The sequence below is a fragment of the Magnolia sinica genome, chromosome 4, assembly GCF_029962835.1.
Source record: "Magnolia sinica isolate HGM2019 chromosome 4, MsV1, whole genome shotgun sequence".
Classification (NCBI taxonomy): domain Eukaryota; kingdom Viridiplantae; phylum Streptophyta; class Magnoliopsida; order Magnoliales; family Magnoliaceae; genus Magnolia; species Magnolia sinica.
Window position 1 is genome coordinate 42,472,487 of NC_080576.1, and position 18,038 is coordinate 42,490,524.

The window sequence follows — 18,038 nt, forward strand, 5'->3', positions numbered from 1 at the left end:
TCAAGTTCTTGGGACATGTGGTGTCCAAGGAAGGGATAGTTATGGACCTTGCTAAGGTAGCCGCAATTCAGGACTGGGAGCAGCCCGGTTCGGTTACTGAGGTGAGAAGTTTTCTTGGTCTAGTAGGGTATTATCAATGTTTCATTCAGGACTTCTCCAAGATAGCCAGACCTTTGTCTCAGTTGCCTCGAAAGGATCTTAAGTTTACCTGGAATGAAAAGGCAGAGGCAGCTTTTCAGGAGTTGAAAGATAAGTTGACATCCGCCCTTGTGCTAGTATTGCCAGAGCAAGGGGTCAGGTATACGATATACACGGACACGTCTCGCGTCAGTTTGGACGGTGTTTTGATACAGAAGGACAGGGTTATCGCCTACCTATCATGACAGTTGAGGAAACACGAGGAAAACTACCCTACGCACGACCTAGAGTTAGCGGCTGTCATCTTTGCTTTGAAGATCTGGAGACATTACCTCTACAGAGAGGAGTTCGAGCTCTTTTACGACCACAAGAGCCTCAGATACATATTCACTCAACGGGACCTGAATATGAGGCAGTGGCGATGGATGAAAACCTTGAAAGACTTCAAGTCAAGGTTTCCTACCATCCGGGCAAGGCTAATCTCGTGCCTGACGTGTTGAGTTGTAAAAAGACCATAGAGTTTGCGGCTCCACTAATGGTGGTAGAATGGGGTATGGTAGAGTTCGTGTGAGACTTTGAGCAGAAGGTCACCGTGGAGGAGCCATTCGAGAGCATCGCACATGTTCGTGTGTGGCCACTCATTGATGATAGGATCATTGAGGCTCAGAAGCGCGATGGATGATTGTCTGAGCTTCGAGAGCAGGCTAGCGGTGATAAGGACGCCGAGTGGAGAGTTAGAACGGATGGGGGCTTATGTTACCGTGGCCGCCTATGCGTCCCAAATCTTCACGATCGGAGGCGGGAAGTTCTCGAGGCTGCACATAATTCGAAGATGGCGATGCACCCTGGAAGTACGAAGATGTATCGCGATATAAAGAGATCGTACTAGTGAGACAATACGAAGGCCCACATAGCAGATTACGTGTCCCGTTGTCTCACATGCTAGCAGGTCAAGGCATAGCATCGTCGACCTCCTGGACTTCTTCAGCCCATGCCCATGGCTGAATGGAAGTGGGATTTCATCTCTATGGACTTTATCTAAGGACTACCTAAGATAAGGAAGGGTTATGATTCCATATGGGTGATCATGGATCGGTTGACGAAGTTGGCTCACTTCCTCCCAATTAAAGTTTCGAACTCAGCAGACGAGTTGGCCAGACTGTACATCAGGGAAATTGTGCGTCTACATGGAGTTCCCTTGGAGATCATGTCAGATCGAGACATGCGATTCACATTTATCTTCTGGACTCGCATCCAGGAAGCAATGGGTGTGAAACTGAAGTTCAATACCGCGTTCCACCCACAGACTGACGGGCAGATGGAACGGGTGAATCAGATTCTAGAAGATATGTTGCGAGCTTACGTGCTGGATTTTAATGACAGTTGGGATGACTGTCTCCCATATGCAGAGTTTGCTTATAATAACAGTTTTCAGGCAAGCATTGGCATGGCTCCCTATGAGGTCCTGTATGGGGGCCCGTGTAGAGCACCGCATTGCTGGGCAGAGCTTGGCGAGAAGAGCTTGATTGGCCCAGAGTTAGTTCAGGTGACCTCAAAGAAGATCGACATTATCAGGCATTGACTTCTGGCTGCACAGAGTAGATAGAAGAGTTACGTCGATACGAGGCGGTGACAGTTAGAGTTTGAGGTTGGAAACCATGTATTCCTTAAAGTTTCCCCCATGAAGGGAGTCCTTCGGTTTGGCAAGAAGGGGAAGCTTATGCCGTGATTCATTGGGCTGTTTCAGATACTTGATCGAGTGGGTGCGATGGCATACCGCCTTGCCTTGCCCACATCGCTTGTGGGCATTCATAACGTATTTCATGTATCTATGTTGAAGAAGTACGTTCCTGATCCTTCCCATATTATCAGATGGGAGCAGGTACAGTTGAGCAAAGATGCTACTTATGTACTACGACCGACGCGTGTCCTGGACAGGAAGGAACAGGTGTTACGTAGCAAGGTTATCCCACTTGTGAAAGTGTTGTGGACGCACCACACTGAAGAAGAGGCTACTTGGGAAACAAAAGTCGAGGTCCGAAAGAACTACCCTCAGATTCTCGAGGAGTACGAAAAGGTACTAATTTTAAGGACAAAAGTTTTCTTTAAGGGGGTAGATCGTAATGTCTCGAAAAAATTCGTACAAAGACCCGAGTACCACCTCAGGCAGAAATCACTCAGGACCGAAAACTTTAGAAATTAGGTGGGAATTAACTAGTGCTAAACTAGCTTATTTGTGAAATTAGCACTAATCACATTAAATATGATCTGCAAGATGCAAACCGTGTACAATCATTACCGCTACATTACCTTAAAACTTAGGATCCATCTCAAACCTCAGTTGCTCTTGGGAGCGCTTTGAAACTCCATATCGGACCTGAACCGCATGTCGAAAGTCCGATGATCGTGAAACTATACCATTATGACCACCTTACTAGACTTGACTACCACCTCAGAAATCAAGTCCTAATTGTATCCATAAATGCACAACTTAAGCTCGGATCGAAGTGAGTGAGAAACGCGAATATCTTTAGGAAATGAACTGAGACTTAAGTAAACTGAGTCGTTCACTTGCAGGTCCAAATATAAAGATTCATACTGTTAGAATCTAACCCAATTACACCCTCAGATCAGGAAAAATTTCCAACATAGGTCAGTACACTTGTGGCCCTGATCGAGTACTGGTGATCGTTGAACTGAAACTGGTCCACCACGGTCGATCTGTAAATCTGATCGGACCGAAAACTCATCCTGACCTAGATCCAATGTCAGGGAGCTTAAGTCCGACCACACGTAGAAGAAGGGCCACCAGAAGTGCTCCGTTGGACTGAAACAGACGCCCTTTGGATATAACCTAAGTATACCTTGGCCCTGGGGCCATTTCCATCAGACCTGGGTCTATATAAAGGCCTAAACCAACTTCTCTCTCACCACATATGAATTTGCAAACCCTATGAAGAAAAGAGAGAGAAAAGAAAAGGAGAAATGAGGAGAAATGAGTGAGAGTGGGAGTTAGTTGTCGAGATATTTCCCCGACGCTCCACGTGCTTAACCACAATTTCTATATCATTATTCCAGTGATTTCGACATCGTTCTTAGGTAAGAGAAACCTAACCATAACCTATTTTAGGGTTTCAAATCGCATAAGTAATGAAATAGCTAACCTATTTCGTACTGTAGGTTGTCATTGTGCCGTAGACAAAGACTCGGTATACAAACTGAGTTCGATACTTGTTTATTGGCGTAAGGTACGGACTATAAATGTTTAGGTTATGGTTTTCAAGGTTTTCAATGTCAGTAACAATTTATGACTAGCTTGATTGCTATAGCATGTGCTTAGATACGATAGTTTCTGTATAATACACATATGTGAACTATGTTGATTTTAAATGCATTCCATGTGTTTGTTGAAATATCTGAATGAGTATGGAATTATGATTTGTGCTTACTATGATTTCTGATTGAGAATACTTGATTGTCGTATGTATGGCAACTCCTATATGGAAAGATTTGCCATAATATGTGTTATAACTAATATATTATATGTATGTAATATGTGTAGTCTAAGTGTTTGATAAAATGCCTGAATGAGAAAATGCCCGATGTAATGTATCTAATGAGGGTGTTGAGATAGGATTTTTGATCCCCTCATATGTAGTTACAGTTTCCTGTGTGAAGCCTATCTTACTACTATGTGATTATAGATGAAATGCTTATGTGTGATAACATGTATATGATGTGGTTGTTTAAATGCTTAAGTAAGATTTATATTAACACTGATTGTTACATGTTGTTTGGATTATTATATGTCAGTGCATTTTGTTTGGAATGTGAGTGGGGCTACGATGTAGTCCAGGCAATCGGTAACAGATCTTGAGTTGGTGGCTGAGGTTGTTTCGCCTCACCAGATGTGTTCGATGAATCCGAGTCGTACTTAGGTTGTCGATAGTGGTTAGGCCACGTGGAATGCTTACGCACTTCATGTCGATCAAGTCAACGTGCGCTCGTACTAGTCGAGCTCGTCAAGTAACCCGGTTGACTCGATGTATGTTCACCATGTATGGACGCTACTGCTTGAAGCTAAGGTACCAAAATCACCAGTGAAAACCCCTTTAACCTTGGTACCTTAATCCGCTAAGACTCATGAGCAGGGCATGGTGGTATGGGACACCGTGGTCGAGCTGTCGGCTTACGCTGGGGCGATGAGCCTCCCCGTAATGACCAGTGAGTAACCCAAACTCGTAAGCCGAATACGGTGGTATGGGACACTGTATTCGAGCTGTCGGCTTACGTTTAGGTGATGAGCCATTCGTAGTGACCTCGAGCATACTCTATGACTGCGGAGAGGTGGTGAGTGTTTCCATAATAACCAGAGTATAAACTAGCCCTACACTGATCAGGTACGAGCCCTTTGTAGTGACCTAGAACCGCAACATCGAATGCGACTGGCTGGGACTGACGACCCTATAATAGATCATCGTTGGGAAATGATATAAGGGAGGTAGCTTAGCTTCCCAATCCTGTTGTATGCAAAAGAACTAATAAGAACTTGGTAATCACGCTCATGCACCATATTACATGTGCATTTGGCGTAGCAGGTCAAGCACTGAGGAAGTGTTTCATGCGCGATCATGAGATGAAGTCACTGAGGGAGCGCAAGCAAGGGCATGCATCATTATTTTATATCATTCTTGCATTAACAAGAGTACTTAGGACCTGATTATTGCATTGCGTTATCATTACTGTTTGATAGAATTGATAACATGTTAACCTTTACTTTATTGTTCCACTGAATTGATCACTCACTCCCACATTACGGGACAGTGTTTTAAACACCAACCAGACCCTGTTGTAGTTTCAGATGATGGCGCAGCCTGTGAGGCGGTGCCGGACTTTGAGGATGATGAGGAGGCATTCTCATATATGAAGTATTCAGGCAGGTTCCTATAGACCGTTCTGATCAGCGGGGCTTCAAGGCTTATGCTTGTAGTGGACCATCATTTTTGATATTTTGTATTTTGAAACAATACTTGTAACTAATTGACATGGTAATGCGCTCATACTTTGGGGACCTGTAATGATTTATATATTTTATACACTGATCACAGTCTTCTGCTTGCGTAAATTCAATTGTCCCTAGAGTATGACTTGTTGATTTAACTTAATCTCATTCCTGTTTTATGCACTAACATGGACAACATTAAATCATCATTATCTATGTTGCATAAGTGATGCATTAGAACTCGGGAGTTGGGTACCTGCTCGACCCCTAATTTTTAGGGTGTTACAGAATGGAACAACTCAATTGACTCGGCTCAGGAGTTCGAGGCAATGAGCTTAACTGAGGTAAGAGACCTAAATGCCTTACGGAGAGACTTAACTTGGTTTATAAGGAATAAAAACTCCAACCAAGACTTATAAAGTCATGAGCCAAAGGTAATTACATAGATGCATGAAGTTGACTCGGATGACGAGGCAGCAACATCAAAAAGGCCGATTAAGACCTTAAGTTCAGAAGCCGCCTGACCGACCGTAAAACTGACCCAATTAGGTCGGTTATAAGGTCGATTATCGAAGTAAGAGAGGATTCAATTACGGATTGACTCCCTCTCACCCGACAGATGGCAAACAACTTTATCCTTAAAGCCGGCCCAGACTAACTCGTTATTAGAGTCGATTAGAACGGAGTGGAGTAAGGAAAAGATGGCGTGAATTAAAAAGCTATCCCAAAAAATCTCATAAAAGGATCCCCGATCCGGATGATCTCGGGATTAGGTAGAGACCAAAAACGGATTAGAAATCAAATCTCCAAGATATCAGGGGTAGAATCCTCGCACAATGGGACCCTCCTATACCTATAAATATAGAGAACACCAAGCTAAAAAGGTACATAGAAAACCATACTTAAAAGCTCTCATAGGGTCCTCGGCTCTAGCCATGGTCTCCTTTGTTTCATCCTTGTGCAGGTGGAAGGATGGAGGGTGCACCAGTTTTTTGCATCAACAGATTGGCATCGTCTGTGGGAAGCGATACGAAAAGTCATTTTCTAGGCTCTATCCAGTAGCTTCAAACAAGTTCCAATGGTAAGGACTAGAAAAGCTATTCAAAATGAGCTTGCTGAGGCCTTTACTGCACCACCGACACTTGAAGGCCCGTCGGGTACGAACTGGGCCCAAGGAGCTTAAAACTAACTCGACAATCGACAAGGTCGTGTTCCCTGTTCAGCGTCCTCCGTTTTAACCAGGTAAAACCAACGAAACTGAGGAAATAGTCGGCTAGATAAAGAAGTGCAAGTGCTCAAAATCGATCTGAACTACATGAAGCAGATGCTAGAGCAAATCCATCGCTAGTGTCTTGAAATCGCCCTCGTTGCTGGCGGAGATGATTGTTGGTGCTAATGAGGCCTTCCAGTACTCGAAGAGGGTAACTAGGTCCTCAGTGTAGTGCCCTGCTTCTGTGGGTCCCTCTCATGAAGGGGTGTTATAAAAGACTACCCCTGGCAGACATAACCCTCCTAAAGAGGAAATGGAGGAAGAGGATGAGGAGATTGAGGGGGCCAGTGAATCGATCTCCACGTGAAGATCAGTAAGAGCTGCTGAGTCTGCGGTTGAAGGGGGAGAGGTAGGAGATGAGCCAAAGGGTCTGGTTCCCTCGGTCTTAACTAAGGCAAATCTGGATAGGATCAAGGCCGAGTATCATGTCCCGGACTCGGTCATCCTTCGCCTCCCCTTGCCAAGTGAGCTGCCCAACCGTCCTCCTGCTGGGATGGTCGTAATTTTTCAGGTCGCTTTACAATATGGCTTGCGCCTGCCACTTCAAGGCATTGCTCGGGATTTATTCTCCTGACTCCAGATAGTGCCTAGGCAGATAGTCCCAAACGGGTGAAGGAACTTATTCGGATGCTCGATGTTGTGGGGTGAGACAGAGCAGCCCCCACTGACTATTGATGAGTTCCTCCATCTATATCAAGTACGGTCGAATCTGCAGCAACCCGACTGATACTTTTTGTGTGCTTGGCGGAATAAAGGTTGGCCTTTGATAACCGACCCTCCTACCTCCAACAAGCACTGGAGAGATAGGTGGTTTTGGGCATGTGGCCGCTGGGAGACTGCCGAGCTAAGACTCTTCGAACCTTGCCTTCCTCAGCCGTTCTCTCAAGCAGGTGACTTGGCATGCCCTTTTTCTTTATCTCCTTACAATGTTGTGTTTTCTGAGTCTGATTGAATGCGTTCTACAGATATCCCCATGCACAGGCTGAAACTAGGAGCCAATGCCCTAGAGTAGATCAAGGATCTGAAGGCGTTAGATTTGGAGGAGCGATCTTAGAAGGCACTTCTCCAACCGGAGCATCTTCTTCTCTCGGGTTTAGACTCGGCCGTGACAGGTAACTTTTGGATATCTGGTTGCATCTTCTTCTAACTTTTTTAACTTGTCTTCCTTTTCTTAGTGCAGAGATGGCTGAGGCAAGGCCCATTCTTCGTCCTCCTTCCAAGATGAAAGCTCCTCCTCGGTCAGAGACTCGTCCTCCCAAGAGACCAAAGATGATCTCAAAGGTTAAGGGGCAAGCCACACCGGCTGTCCTGACTGAGGTCCCGACCACAGACTTGGAGGAAGGGGCGGAAGTGGCAAACGCAGTGGCAGAAGTGAAAACTCTCGACTCTCGGGCTCTGATGTTTTATTTAAACCAACCTGATTTAAATGATTTTAAACTCGCAAGTATACGAATCAGATATAGATATGGTACGTATTACGAGATTGTTCCCACGAGGACTGATTGTCACAATTCAAAATTAAAGACTCTTCTTAACCAATCCAACAAATATTTGAGATTGTAATTGAGTAAACTAAACAAAAATCAATGGAAAAATAACCGAGAATAATGAGAAAAAATCAATCAAGGAGAAGACTAGGACTTTCGAATCCACCTCTAATTATCATAAACCTTGTTCTACCTGTTGATTCACCCTAATTCAGATTGGTATCAAAATAAATAAAGCACACTCTATGTCCTTGGTCGGGTACACAGAATGTATAATTCCTTAAAGCATATGGATCACATCTTTCCATCCATGGCCAGGCATGAAGAGATGTAGATTCCTGTTTCTTCCTCTATAGGAACCTGTTCATGGTCAGACACAAGCACCTAGAATAATATTCCAAACAACATCCATAACTAGACTTTGGTTGAGCTCTTAGAATGGAAGAGTACGAAAATTCCAGTCAAGTACACTAGAGAAAGAAACAAATCAATCAAGTTAAGATTAAATCAACAAACAAGGATCATTCAAGTTGGAGGCTTCATCTCAGCCCTAGCTAAGGAATTTAGTTATCCATGTGATCAATTAGAAAGTAAGAAAAATAACATTGATGAAAGGAAAACATCCTTCTCTCTTTTCTTCTCTTTTTCTTCTCTTTTCTTCTCTTTCTCTTCTCTGGATCTGTTCCCTGGCTCTCCTCCCCTCTTGTCTACGTTTTTTCATCTCTTTTTATAGCTGCTGGAGTGGCTGGAATGGAGAAAATCGGGTTTGGAAAGCTGTCATATGCGCAGCGAAAGCCCTTTTCGTAGCAAACTTCAGTACCTGCATAAGTCCCTCATTCTTTGCACTTTATCAGTAAAATCAACGTCTCCTGGGACGTTTTTGGCTGGTCTATATGATGGACGGATCAGATCTTCCATCTGATCGACGAGGGTGGGCCACAACCGCCCGGAAGTCTGTTTTTTCGCGGACGTGCGTAAGCCTTTGCACGTCCGGCGCTGTGATGCTCGGTGGGCCCCACATAAGCGTTTTCAGGGAAATCCATTAGATGCACGACGAAATTTCGGTCAGATATGGATGGTTTTGAACATCCATTGACGCGACCCACAGAAGAAATTACAATAAAATCAATTTTGAACGTCATAGGATAGTCCACTTGTGGCCTCTGTATCTCACACGTGTGCACGAATGGGCACAAAACGTAAATATGGTTTTGTAGTTCTCGAATCCATCTACACGATGAACGGTTTGGATTAGACGTATGTGTTATAGGTGGGGCCCACAGAGGTCCGTAAAAACGGACTTTCCGTCCGTTACACCGCCAGAAACGGAAACATCCGTTTTTTTTAGGAAGGCAGTCAGGTCAGCGCTGCTGACCGACTTAGTTCGTTCAGTGCACGGGCAGTGCACATGTGCACTATGCACATGTCACACAAGGTGGGGTCCATTGTGATGCTGTCGAGAAATCCAATCCATCCATCCTATTGCTCATCTTATTTAAACCATCTAAGTCAACTTTGAAGTATATCCAGATTGTAGGTGGGCCTAAAATTGGAGATTAATGGGCTGATGTGTCCGTTGGCCTACTTCTCGAGATATCCAATGGTTGAAATTTAATATGTACGGTTTATTTATGACCTCCAGGCCATGTATGAAATTTTGAGTCAAACGGATGGCGGAAACCATGTGATCTTGCATTTTGGACCATTTTCGGGCCTTTTTAATGTGAACGGCTTGATTTCCTCGGGTCCCTGGCATGTAAATTCTTCAGTCTTAGTTCTTTGGAGTGCGTCTCTTGCTCTGGTGACTTCGGAGTCTCAAATCCATGCTTGTAATACTCTTTTTCCATCAACGCTCCTGATTTCATCTTGCAACAAAAATATAATTAAAATACTCCGTTAAGCATTATCATGTACGTAAAATCATGCAATAATTAGGGTTTGATATGCAATATTCGACCCTTATCACAACCCCCAACCAACATTTTGCTAGTCCCGAGCAAAACATGCGAAAAATAATTTTAGAAATAAAAAACAATTCCTGTGAACCCGAGTGACTTGTGAACAGATCGTCGAAGCGCGAGAATTTTAAGATTCATGAACGGTGCACAGAATTTTTCTTTCTAGAATCAAGCTCACGGTAAACTTCATAATCAATTTCAAAATATTAATCCATTAATTAAAATATTCTAAACATTGAGTTCCATAAGTGTATAGTGTAATCTCGGCTTATTATCATTAAGAGATCCAATTATCAATTTCATGATATCATTAGTAATTAACAACGGAATGCATGACAATTGAAACCAACACTTGCCTGATAGGTTAACTTTTCATTATACTAGCCTTTGCTTTTCTTTATGAATAGTAACGCCAAGGAGGAGAATCAATTCCTCACCTATAGGGAGCAAACCTATGGCGAAAACTTGTCGCCTAACTTTTTCAAATGACAACCCTAGGGAATCGAATCTACACTTATAGGGAGCAAACCTATGGTGAAGATTATATGACTTACGCTTTCTCTCAATTCTTAGTTATAGACCGAAGCTAAAAATTTCAAGCTGGTTCCTTTCATGCTTAGTGATTACCAAGTTAATCATTCAATGTTGAAACGAAACCTTAATGTGCAACCGAGATGTGATATGCGAATTCATGACTCAATCAATGTTTAAAAGTTCTAATCATGGGTTAACAATTTAAACTTAACTGTGAAATCTAACAGATGGCTGAATCCAAGAGTTATAAATTATCGACATTCTGTACCTTGCAATGTTAAAATCACCCTTACCCTTCAAAATCACTTCAAATGCACAAGAAATTCTAGAAAAATTTAAAAATTTTCACAATTTGTGCTCAAGACCAAGAAAATACTGATGAGGTAACCTAATCTCCCACCCCCAACCTAAAATCTACATTGTCCTCAATGTAAAAGAAATAAGCATGCAATGCACATGGGACAACGAAAGTAAAAGAGTGATGGAAAGATAGTACCTGGATGAAAGAACCTAGAGGCTTTCCAAAAAAAAAATCCATATAAGAGCGAGTCAGCATAAGAGAGAAATCAACAAAAGCAAAATGATAAAAATGCAAAAAGAAAATCCTACCTATACCACTTTCGCAGGTGCTCTCGATTGCATTTAGCGTATGCAACAAGCCTTTGAACCCCTAGGTTGTCCCTAGTGGACGAGTTGTAGTCTCGTGAGGGTTTGCAGTAATGGTACCCACAAACATTGAACTGACTAGGAAAATAAAATGGAATTAAAAGATGGGTTGCCTCCCAAGAGCACTAAGTTTAACGTCTTCAGCCAGACAAGAGTGGACCATGAACAAATCAATCTTGATAACCTAGGTCCGCCAAATAAAGTTCTTTAACATCTTTGTTCACCAAATCATCTAAATATGGTTTCAGCCGTTGACCATTTACTTTGAAGATATTCCCGTCTGTTAAATTTTGAATCTCAACTGCTCCATGAGGGAATACTTTTACTACTCGATAAGGACCATACCATCACGAACGTAGTTTTCCAGGAAAGAGGCATAGCCTGGAATTGTACAATAATACTTTCTGGTTCGGTTCAAATGTCTTGCGAAGAATTAATTTGTCATGGAAGATTTTTGTCTGCTCTTTATAAATTTTTGCATTCTCATATGCCTCATTTCGAATTTCTTCTAACTCATTGAGTTGAAGTTTACGGTGTGATCCGGCCTTGTGCAAATCAAAATTAAAAGTTTTGATGGCCCAATAAGCATGATGTTCTAATTCCACAGGTAAGTGACAGGCTTTCCCAAATACAAGCCTGTACGGAGACATTCCAATCGGAGTTTTCAAAACCGTACGATATGCCCAAAGAGCATCATTCAACCGTTGCGACCAATCCTTACGATCGGGGCGAACCGTTTTCTCTAAAATTTGTTTAATCTCCCGATTTGACACCTCAACTTGACCACTTGTTTGTAGATGATATGGCGTTGCAACTTTATGAGTGATGGAATATTTCTTCATTAAAGATTCAAACAGTTTATTGCAAAAATGAGTACCTCCATCACTTATAATTGCTCGAGGAGTGCCAAAACGAGAAAAGATATTCTCTTTTAGGAAACGGACCAAAACTTTGTGATCATTCGTTTTACATGGCACTGCTTCAATCCACTTAGAGACATAGTCGACGGCCACAAGGATATACACATAACCAAATGACGGGGGAAATGGGCCCATGAAGTCAATACCCCAAACATCAAATATTTCAACAATGAGAATATTGGTAAGTGGCATGATGGTCCTGTGGGAAATATTACCCGTACGTTTGCATCTATCACATGTTGAGCAAAAGGCATAGGTGTCTCGAAACAGTGTAAGCCAATAAAATCCACTTTGTAGGACCTTCGCAGCTGTTTTCTTTGAACCAAAATGACCACCACATGCATGATCATGACAAAAGGAGATTATCCTATGAAACTCACTCTCAGGCACACATCTCCTAATAATCTGATCAGGACAAATTTTGAATAAGTATGGGTCATCCCAGAAGAAATGTTTAATCTCAGCAAGAAATTTGGATTTATCTTGTTTAGTCCAATGAGAAGGAAGTTGACCTGTAACAAGATAGTTTACAATGTCCTCATACCAAGGTAATTGAGAAATAGTTAGAAGTTGTTCATCAGGGAAAGACTCATTCATTGGCAAAGGATCCACTATGGACTCTAAGACAAGTCGAGACAAATGGTCGACTACCACATTTTTGGAACCCTTTTTATCCCGAATTTCAATATCGAATTCTTGTAGCAAGAGAATCCACTGAATCAATCGAGGTTTAGCGTTTTTTTTAGAAAGAAGATATTTCAATGCTGCATGATCTGAGAACACTATAACCTTTGATCCTATGAGATACGACCTGAATTTTTTTAGAGCAAATACCACCGCCAACAATTCTTTTTCAGTGGTAGAGTAGTTGAGCTGTGCATCATTTAGAGTCCTACTAGCATAATAAAGACAGGAGCCATTTTGTTCAATCTTTGTCCTAGAACGGCTCTAACAGTATAATCCGAAGCATCACACATAAGCTCAAAAGGTAAACTCCAATCAGGTGGTTGGATGATTGGGGCAGAAGTCAGTAAATGCTTCAACTTATCAAAAGCTTGCCGACACTCATCATTAAGGACAAAAGCAACATCTTTAGCTAGTAAATTGCATAAGGGTTGAGAAATTTTGCTAAAATCCTTAATGAATCTCCTGTAGAATCCCGCATGCCCTAAGAATGATCTAATCTCCTTAACCGTTCTGGGTGGAGGAAGACTAGAAATTAAATCAATCTTGGCTTTATCAACTTCAATGCCTTTACTTGAAATAACATGCCCGAGTACAATCCCTTTTTGAACCATAAAATGACACTTTTCCCAATTCAATACCAGGTTCGTTTTTTCACATCTTTCCAAGACAAGAGATAGATGGTATAAACATTCATCAAATGAAGAGCCAAAAATTAAAAAATCATCCATGAAAATCTCAAGAGAACACTCAACCATGTCTGAAAAAATACTCATCATGCATCGTTGGAAGGTCGCAGGCGCATTACACAATCCAAATGGCATACGCCGATAGGCATATGTGCCAAAAGGACATGTAAATGTGGTTTTCTCTTGATCCTCGGGAGCAATGGGAATCTGATTATACCCGGAATAACCATCCACGAAACAATAATAGCTATGCCCTGCAAATCTCTCAAGCATCTGGTCTATGAAAGGAAGAGGAAAGTGATCCTTCCTTGTGACCAGGTTCAGTTTACGGTAATCAATACAAACTCGCCAACCCGTAGTCATGCGAGTCGGCACTAACTCATTATCCTCATTTTTTTCACCATAATCCCAGACTTTTTAGGAACAACTTGAACTGGACTGACCCATGTGCTATCAGAAATGGGTAAATGATATCAACATCTAATAATTTTAGCACCTCAGCTCTAACGACCTCTTTCATGTTAGGGTTAAGCCTCCTTTGCATTTCTCGTGATGTTTTTGCATTTTCTTCAAGATGAATACAATGCATACACACCGTGGGACTTATTCCCTTTATATCCGCTATTGTCCACCCAATAGCTGCCTTATGTTCTCTAAGAACATTAAGCAACTTACCCCCCTGTTCTTTATCAAGGTTAGCAGCTATGATGATAGGCAGGGTTTCAGAAGGTCCTAAAAATGCATACTTAAGAGTTTCAGGTAATTGCTTAAGGTCGACTTTGGGTGGTTTCTCAATAGATGGGACCAGTTTAGACTCAGAAGGTGGAAGAGGTTCCACTCTAGCTTTCCATTTTGTTGTATTCATTTCTGGATTAGAGTCAAGCAATGCATTGACTTCTTGGATGGAACTTTCTATGTCAAAATCTCTGCCGAAATGTGCTAAACAAGTCTTAAGAGCATTTTCGAAAACTTCAAGGAAAGAGTCATGCACTAGACTCTCAATCATGTTCACTTCAAATATATCATCCGAGTCTGACATTTGTTGTCCAGCATTGAAAACGTTGAGCTTGATCTTCATGTTACCAAAGGACAACTTCATAACTCCATTCCTGCAATTTATGATTGCATTGGATGTGGCCAAGAATGGACGTCCTAAGATAACTGGGATTTGACTTGTAGGATTCTAGACAGGCTGAGTATTTAGAACGATGAAATCCACTGGAAAATAAAACTTATCAACCTGGATTAGCACATCCTCAACAACACCACGGGGTACCTTGACAGATCTATCAGCTAGTTGGAGTGTTATTTTGGTTGATTTCAGCTCACCAAGTCCTAGCTGCTCATACACAGAATATGGTAACAAATTGACGCTCGCCCCTAGATCAAGTAATGCCTTCTCAATCTTATGATCTCCTATGACGCAAGAAATGGTAGGAGCTCCTGGATCCCTAAATTTAGGAGGGGTGTTGTGTTGAATCATGGAGCTGAGTTGCTCCGCAAGGAAGACCTTCTTATGAACATTCATCTTACGCTTTTGAGTGCATAAATCTTTAAGAAACTTAGCGTAAGCAGGAACTTGCTTCATAGCATCAAGTAACGGAATGTTGATTTGCACTTGCTTAAACATGTACAATATCTCATTAAAGTTGTTTCCTTTCTTAACTGGTGCCAGACGTTGAGGAAAAGGTGCTTTAGGCACATAAGATGGCACATGAGTGGTTCATGGAGAGTCAGAGTGTTGTTGGACTTTGGATGCACTAGTATATCTCTCCATTTCATTTTGATCTTCCGCATTGGACTTTGATTCTTCCCTAGGCATCTCTACTTTGTTCTCAATCTGTTTACCGGACCTAAGGGTAATGATTGATTTGGCTTGCTCATGATATTATTCTTGGTTTGAATTAGAGCCAATCTCATACTGTCCTTTTGGATTTACCACAGGTTGACTAGGGAACTTGCCCTTCTCTGTTTCACTCAATGTGACAGCAAGTTGACCCAACTGTACTTCCAGCTTAGCAATGGATTGCGCATTTGCATGTAAACTCTGCTGGTTAGCTAGTAAAGTATGTTGGGTGTCTTTTTGAAATTGAAGTGAACTCTGCATAAAAAGATTGAGTGTATCCTCAAGAGATGGTTTCCTAGATTGTGGAGGTACTTGTTGATACTGTGAGAATTGCTGAGGTTGCATAGGAGGATTTCCAGATGGTCCTCCTTGTTGTGGTCCTTTTGCCCAAGAGAAATTTGGATCTCTAGCCCATCCTGGATTGTAGGTGTTTGAGTAAGGATCATTCTCAGTTCTCCGAAAGGTGTTCATAGCATGTACTTGTTCAGAGAGAAATTCTGGAAATGCTGAACTAGATGGATAAGACTGCGTAGGATGGGCGAGACTGGAACATATGGCACATGACTCGACTTGAGTTGTTTGTGGAGGTCCATTGTTTAACATTAAAGCATCCACTTTCTTTGTCAGGCTATCAATTTTGGCATAAAGATCTGGCGTGACTCCTACCTCATATATACCCCCTTTCTTCAGTGGTTGAGGACTTCTCTCACCTCTATTTGAATAGTCCCATTGCTGGGAGTTTTCACACAAGGTTTCAAAGAAATTCTAAGCTTCGACATCACTTTTGGTCATGAATGACCCTCCACTGGTGGCGTTAACCATGCGACGGTTTTAGGGTGTCAGACCGTCATAGAAGTATTAAACCTGTTGCCACTTTTCAAAACCATGGTGTAGACATTTAAGAAGTAAATCCTTCCATCTTTCCCAACATTCATGAAAGTGCTCACCCTCTTTTTGTGTGAAATTCATAATTTCTCTACGGAGAGCATTAGTTTTGTAAACTGGGAAGAACTTGTTTAAGAACTTCTTAGACAGTTGGTCCTATGTAGTGATAGACCCAACTCCTAGAGAATTCAACCATACTTTCGCCTTATCCTTCAAAGAAAAAGGAAAGAGGCACAAACGGATCGAATCGTTTGAAAAGTTTTGGAACTTAAAGGTGGAGCAAATGTCTAAGAATTCTTTCACATGATGATATGGATCCTCCTTATCTGAACCGTAAAAGGAGGGCAACAATTGTATGACCCCAGGTTTAAGTTCAAACTGTGCTGTCGTGGTGGCAGGCAACACTATACATGAAGGCGCATTGAATTGGACAGGAGCTGAATAATCTCTAAGAGCTTTAGTTCCATTCTCTTCCGCCATTTCAAATAGGATGTTTCCAAATCTTCTATGAAAGGTTCTTTCTATTTTAGGATCAAAAGATGCTAGTTCTATGTTCAGAGATCTACGTCCTAGCATAAACTATGTTATCAAAATAAGAAAGAAAACTAAACTAAGATGCAACCTAAGATGAATAAAACTAAAAGAAAAAGTTATGAATTCCGAAAAACAAGAGAAAGTTGTGTAAACGAGAATTGGAAGGAAGAACCCGAAAAAAGAGATAATGAATGTCTGAAGATTTGAGAACTCCTCCTTTTGAAGACAATCTTATTTAGCAGCTTCCTTCCTCAATTCCCGTAAACATAAAAAAAATAAAAATAAAATAAATTTTCTAAAATAATGCTAGAAAAAATCCTAAGCAATGGTTAATTTCTAAAAAAGAAAGTTTCCAATCTTAGAAATAAAAAGCTAAGTTAGTTTCTAAAAAGGGAAAAAAATTCTAAAACTAGAAAATAGAAAGTTACTTGAAAGAAGAATCAAAATCTAAAATTAAAAAAAAAAAATTCTAAAAAAAAAAAAAAAGAAAGCCTAGAAATAGAAATTTTCTAAAAAAATAAAACCCTAATTCTAAAAATAGAAATTAAAAAAAAATAGAAAATTTGGAAAGAGATTACCAAATTAGTAGTTTATGTCAGGTCCCTACAAAACAGGAAATAGGTTAGTTTCTAAAAAAAAAAAAAATTTAACCTAAAGTTAGTAAAAAACCTAAGACTATGAATTATGATAAGAGAGAATCCTAAATCCAATTGGACCGAAACAGTCCCCGGCGGCGCCAAAAACTTGATGTTTTATTTAAACCAACCTGATTTAAATGATTTTAAACTCGCAAGTATACGAATCAGATGTAGATATGGTACGTATTACGAGATTGTTCCCACGAGGACTGATTGTCACAATTCAAAATTAAAGACTCCTCTTAACTAATCCAACAAATATTTGAGATAGTAATTGAGTAAACTAAACAAAAATCAATGGAAAAATAACCGAGAATAATGAGAAAAATTCAATCAAGGAGAAGACTAGGACTTTCGAATCCACCTCTAATTATCATAAACCTTGTTCTACCTGTTGATTCACCCTAATTCAGATTGATATCAAAATAAATAAAGCGCACTCTATGTCCTTGGTCGGGTACACAGAATGTATAATTCCTTAAAGCATATGGATCACATCTTTCCATCCATGGTCAGGCATGGAGAGATGTAGATTCGTGTTTCTTCCTCTATAGGAACCTGTTCATGGTCAGACATAAGCACCTAGAATAATATTCCAAACAACATCCATAACTAGACTTTGGTTGAGCTCTTAGAATGGAAGAGTACGGAAATTTCAGTCAAGTACACTAGAGAAAGAAACAAATCAATCAAGTTAAGATTAAATCAACAAACAAGGATCATTCAAGTTGGAGGCTTCATCTCAACCCTAGCTAAGGAATTTAGCTATCCATGTGATCAATTAGAA

At 41.1% G+C, this 18,038-nt stretch overlaps 1 non-coding gene across 1 annotated transcript; it reads left to right on the top strand.

Moving 5' to 3' along the window:
• The first annotated feature begins 16,074 nt into the window (after positions 1-16,074).
• LOC131244816 (small nucleolar RNA R71) lies at positions 16,075-16,181 on the top strand. Its single transcript, XR_009170589.1, has one exon. It is a non-coding gene; the product is annotated as a small nucleolar RNA R71 (small nucleolar RNA).
• Positions 16,182-18,038: the final 1,857 nt, after the last annotated feature.